This window comes from Schistocerca nitens, chromosome 6, assembly GCF_023898315.1.
Source record: "Schistocerca nitens isolate TAMUIC-IGC-003100 chromosome 6, iqSchNite1.1, whole genome shotgun sequence".
In the NCBI taxonomy this organism is placed as follows: Eukaryota; Metazoa; Arthropoda; class Insecta; order Orthoptera; family Acrididae; genus Schistocerca; species Schistocerca nitens.
The window spans coordinates 299,203,929-299,210,179 of NC_064619.1; the positions used below are offsets into that span (position 1 = coordinate 299,203,929).

Genomic DNA, 6,251 nt, shown 5'->3' on the forward strand with positions numbered 1-6,251 from the left:
TGAACGAATGCACAGCTCTCTGCAGTGGAATTCTATTCTTTGCCCTCCAAGAATTATCAGAAGACTCAAACTCATTAAGTCACGAACACACACACACACACACACACACACACAAACACAATCTTACACATAAAGTAAAACAATATAAACTGCATTTCCAGCTGTATTTCGCTATGTAATTAAGTTTTCTAAATTAAGTTACCTATGGTTGCAGATGACAAACGATTTCAGAAAAACAGGTACAACGCGTATTACAGGAAGCTAACAAGGGATAAAAGAAAGATTAGACACCATGCATTCGAATAATTGATTGCCTATGTGGACAGTGGATACAACGCGTACGAAAATCTAATGGAGCTTTACGAACTGTTAATGGTTGTTTAACCAGTTTAATAGTGATCTAATGGTTAAGGGAAAATCAGTGGACGATATTACTACGACTGTGAATTCAGAACATATCAGTTACACCGAGTGAAACAATTAGAATTATTAACGGCATTTAGCGTTGTTGAAGAACTTGTACGATATAATTGTGGTTTTTGGTAGATTATTGGCGCTTTACAGGTCAGTTTGAACTATCATTGGAGTGATATTTGAACACGCATTATCCCAATCATCAAGAAGGGTGTTATCTATGACTGCGATAATAGCTGGCATGAACACTCACATTTAAACCGCATTGACGAGGTGCAGTTATTGAATCATATGAAGTGAATTATTTAAACGCTTGTGTACTTAATAAAAAAGCTATCCGTCTTCAGGCCACAAGTGGCCCATCGGGACCAACCGACCGCCGTAACATCCTCAATTGAGGATGCGGATAGGAGGGGCGTGTGGTCAGCACACCGCTCTCCCGGTCGTTATGATGGTTTTCTTTGACCGGAGCCGCTACTATTCGGTCGAGTAGCTCCTCAATTGACATCACGAGGCTGAGTGCAACCCGAAAAATGGCAAGAGCGCATGGCGACCCGGATGGTCACCCATCTAAGTGCCGGCCACGCCCGACAGCGCTAAACTTCGGTGATCTGACGGGAACCGGTGTATCCACTGCGGCAAGGCCGTTGCCCTACTAAATAAAAGGGGTACTGTTAAATACCATCATTACAAAAGGGAGGACATTGACAACAGAGATTATCATGTTGTTGGAACATCGATGTATAGAAGTCTTCGTTTGTTTCACAATATCGCAAACTTCTACCGCGAACGTAATTGAACATTCTACGTCCAAGATATATAAGCGTCTATCCTTTGTTAGCGTAAAGGCCTACTACTGAAGAATCATCTTTAAACAGAAGAAGATGTGACTTACATGAATGTTACTGTGGATTCTTTTGAGTCCTAGTTATACTACGATTTGCAACTGCGACGTAGCGAAATACAATCACAACAGCAACTGTACGAGAAATAAAATATCTTATCCATTAATTAATTCGTCGCAGGCAGCCTTCAGTCGACGTCGGGAGAGAAAGGACAGCACAACCTGGAGGTCACGTAAAAGCACTGATACATTCTGAATCAACCCATGGTGGTTTACACAATTTCAGTAGAGTTGTTGGTGGATTGAGTAGTGCATCGTGCAAGGGAGAATTCTTATGAGAAGTGGCATTGTTAAGTAGATTAACCTTAGCTATTTTCCTCTCAATCATTCGAAATTTTCCTGAGATTCCCTGAACTTCAGACCATCGATAATCGACAGGTAATAAAAATTAAAAAATATGTCTCGCGAAATTTATGTGATAGGTCCCATGATGCCTCGTTAGCCTCAGTTGATGTTCTCGGAAATCCCGCATCTGCACAGTATACTTTCGTGAAATGTCTGGTTTATATCTGTCGTTTCCTCTATTGTGGAGCGTACCTGCCTTTCAAGGTTTCTTTTGGTTTCGTGACACCGTTAATGATGTGAAATCTTCGCCTCTTCATTTATAAAATCCGCTGTACGAGACTATAAGCTTATGCCGCCTACGTTTCTCGGTTTGGCAGAAAGGGCTGTTCAGCGTGGGGCCGTTTTCCACACCCCGCGTCACGCTGGTAGAGCGTGGCACGTGCGTCGCGGGTTGCGGGCGTGCAGGCGCCTGGCGTGCCCAGGCAGGTGTAGCAGGCAGCAGGTGCGTACGGCCCGTAATCAGCGCTAAAAGCATGCCTGCTGCTGCTGCTGCCGCCACCGCCGCCGCTGCCGCCGTCCTAATCTAATTCGCTTCGCCGCTGCGTGTGCGCGCGTCCGCGAACGCTCGCGTGTGCGCCGGCTGAGCGCTGAGCGCCGGGCGAAGAGCGACGACTGGAAGGCGCGGAGGGGAGGGCAGGGGAGCAGCAAAAACTACGCGCCCTGCCGGACAGCACGACTAATGAGCACCGAATGTATTATTCAGGGGGCCCTGCGTGTTCTTGCTGCCCCTTTCTCTGCTTCTAAGCCCTCCTCTAAGACCGCAGCAATAGCTGAGCCCTTCGCCGTTGTAACTATGAGAGTTTCACACAATACGGGGCCTCTTTTACACGTGGATAAAGATGCTTCGCCGATAAAACGTTCTCGATAACTTTGTCACGACGAATTCGCATGAAAATGCCCTTTGAAATGTCATATTATGTTAGCAGCGTCATCAGCACCGTTGTCAGCACCAAGCACACACGCCACTACCGCACGGATGTCGCCACAACATCCCACTAATGTCCCTACATACAACAGTCACCTATCTCTGACTGTCCCACAAACCCTATCTATGTAGTAAGCAGCCATGAGGTAAATTTCCATCTTAGATTCCTGAAAACCCCAAACCAAGAAAGACACTAAAAAATGCATAGACATGATACCAGCACAAAGGCCATCATCCCAAACATCCCCCGCCAACCTATCCACCTCCTCTTTCCAACCCACCTCCCCACAACTCACAAATTCTGTCCCGATATGAACATAAATATCAGAATCCTAAAACACGTCCCAGAATATCTGAAAGTATTCCCCAAACCACAAATACACTCCTGGAAATTGAAATAAGAACACCGTGAATTCATTGTCCCAGGAAGGGGAAACTTTATTGACACATTCCTGGGGTCAGATACATCACATGATCACACTGACAGAACCACAGGCACATAGACACAGGCAACAGAGCATGCACAATGTCGGCACTAGTACAGTGTATATCCACCTTTCGCAGCAATGCAGGCTGCTATTCTCCCATGGAGACGATCGTAGAGATGCTGGATGTAGTCCTGTGGAACGGCTTGCCATGCCATTTCCACCTGGCGCCTCAGTTGGACCAGCGTTCGTGCTGGACGTGCAGACCGCGTGAGACGACGCTTCATCCAGTCCCAAACATGCTCAATGGGGGACAGATCCGGAGATCTTGCTGGCCAGGGTAGTTGACTTACACCTTCTAGAGCACGTTGGGTGGCACGGGATACATGCGGACGTGCATTGTCCTGTTGGAACAGCAAGTTCCCTTGCCGGTCTAGGAATGGTAGAACGATGGGTTCGATGACGGTTTGGATGTACCGTGCACTATTCAGTGTCCCCTCGACGATCACCAGTGGTGTACGGCCAGTGTAGGAGATCGCTCCCCACACCATGATGCCGGGTGTTGGCCCTGTGTGCCTCGGTCGTATGCAGTCCTGATTGTGGCGCTCACCTGCACGGCGCCAAACACGCACACGACCATCATTGGCACCAAGGCAGAAGCGACTCTCATCGCTGAAGACGACACGTCTCCATTCGTCCCTCCATTCACGCCTGTCGCGACACTACTGGAGGCGGGCTGCACGATGTTGGGGCGTGAGCGGAAGACGGCCTAACGGTGTGCGGGACCGTAGCCCAGCTTCATGGAGACGGTTGCGAATGGTCCTCGCCGATACCCCAGGAGCAACAGTGTCCCTAATTTGCTGCGAAGTGGCGGTGCGGTCCCCTACGGCACTGCGTAGGATCCTACGGTCTTGGCGTGCATCCGTGCGTCGCTGCGGTCCGGTCCCAGGTCGACGGGCACGTGCACCTTCCGCCGACCACTGGCGACAACATCGATGTACTGTGGAGACCTCACGCCCCACGTGTTGTGCAATTCGGCGGTACGTCCACCCGGCCTCCCGCATGCCCACTATACGCCCTCGCTCAAAGTCCGTCAACTGCACATACGGTTCACGTCCACGCTGTCGCGGCATGCTACCAGTGTTAAAGACTGCGATGGAGCTCCGTGTGCCACGGCAAACTGGCTGACACTGACGGCGGCGGTGCACAAATGCTGCGCAGCTAGCGCCATTCGACGGCCAACACCGCGGTTCCTGGTGTGTCCGCTGTGCCGTGCGTGTGATCATTGCTTGTACAGCCCTCTCGCAGTGTCCGGAGCAAGTATGGTGGGTCTGACACACCGGTGTCAATGTGTTCTTTTTTCCATTTCCAGGAGAGTATTTCAAACCATACCAGAGACAGAAAACATCATTATCAAATCCATCCATATCTATCTGAGCCGTGGTAAAAATTGCAGTTTTGAAGAGCGCGCCGCAGCGCGTAGTGTGAAGCAGTCGCCCTCCGTTTCTGGCGGTGGCGCCACTGTGGCAATCGCAGCTTTGGTGTCTCCATCTGGTGGGAAAGGGGAAAAGTTCCCTGTTCACGTGGATTTAAGGGGCGCTATGAGCTCGCTAGTCAGGCAGTCTGGGTCCATTTTTCTTTCCCAGCTTGCTAGTCAGTCTCTCGTCCGCACTTGTTAGGCAGTTAGTGTCTGTCTGTCGTTCGGATCAACCTTTAAAGCCTGCAAAATGAGAGTCTTTCCACTCCGCCAGTAAGAGAACTCAGCGAGTGGTCGCCCGGTCGGGGCTTAGTTCCTGCTTTTGAGTCTGCGCGTTAGGTCGCCAGTCGGCCGTGTCAAAAGGGAGCGGCAAGGTTTGAAACGTCCCCTTTTAACAATTTTTTACAACTGTGCTTAACCTGACACACAATATTTTTTTTTTAGCGCAACGCAATCTGACTTTCTAAATCTCTAGAAGAGAATGGCCCTGACTAACATTAAACTATCTCTTTCACAAATCACTTACCTCACAAAAATCTTCGCTGCTCAAGCTACTGCAATACAGCGAGCGCCACTACTGCCAGCTAAATAAAAGATTCAAACTATGGAAGGCACTAACTACTGATAGGGATAGTTAGCAAATGAAAGATATTAATAGAGAACAAACAATGTATTTACCTTGATATCATGACAAATTACAAAACTGCGCCATCTCTCTCCCCACATCCACCACTGCTGGCGGCACACCTCCAACTGCCCAACGCTACGCGCTGTTCACAGCCAGCTGCCTAACACTACAATGGTTGAGTATTACAACAATGCAAAGCAGCCACAGACTGCACACGGCACAGCCGGTGATTTTCATACAGAGGTGGCGTTACTAATAAAAAAACCTAAACAGCCTACTTACAGGTTCTCTGCCCGAAAGCTCATACAGTCGAAACTTGTTTCTTTCTGCCTCTGAATAAATTGTAACTTTGATATTTAGAGGGTGCTTTCTGATTATAAATTAAATCTATTTCTTTTGAAAAAATGCTTTTAGGCACTATTAAAGTGAATAAAATTCCCATTTGTTAAAAGGAATTTGGTTATGATTTCATCAGTTACTCCCTGGCAACTACTTCCACGCTTACATAACGTGATTAAATGTGTTAATGGTCTTGATGAATCGCTAGTAAATAAAACAAATTCTTAAGAATATTCTTTGAAAATAAATCACGGTTTACTATCCATACATGTTATAAATCAGAGTCTAACACAGCAGTTTCTGTCTGTATGGGCGAGCTAATACCAAGAACTACTGTAGAGATTTAGATAAAATATTCACTAACAGACAGACTGAGTCACAAGGAAGGCTTTGTTCAGGGTGTACCACAATTAATGGAGCAGATGCAAACAGTTGGAAGTACATTATACTAGAAGCGAAAACGCTCGAGTAAACATAAATGTCTCAGTAAACATAAAAAAAACGAACCGTTTGTGAGAGACCTGCAGCTTCGTGGTTACCGGCCACTAATGTGATTCTGAGCAAACACCATACACTGATTCATGGCGTGCCGGCCGATGTGGCCGTGCGGTTCTAAGCACTTCAGTTTGGAACCGCGTGACCGCTACCGTCGCAGGTTCGAATCCTGCCTCGGGCATGGATGTGTATGATGTCCTTAGGTTAGTTAGGTTTAAGTAGTTCTAAGTTCTAGGGGACTGATGACCTCAGAAGTTAAGTCCCATAGTGCTCAGAGCCATTTGAACCATTTTTTATTC

At 47.6% G+C, this 6,251-nt stretch overlaps 1 pseudogene; it reads right to left on the reverse strand.

Moving 5' to 3' along the window:
• Positions 1-948: 948 nt before the first annotated feature.
• On the reverse strand, positions 949-1,066 carry LOC126263760 (5S ribosomal RNA; annotated as a pseudogene).
• Positions 1,067-6,251: the final 5,185 nt, after the last annotated feature.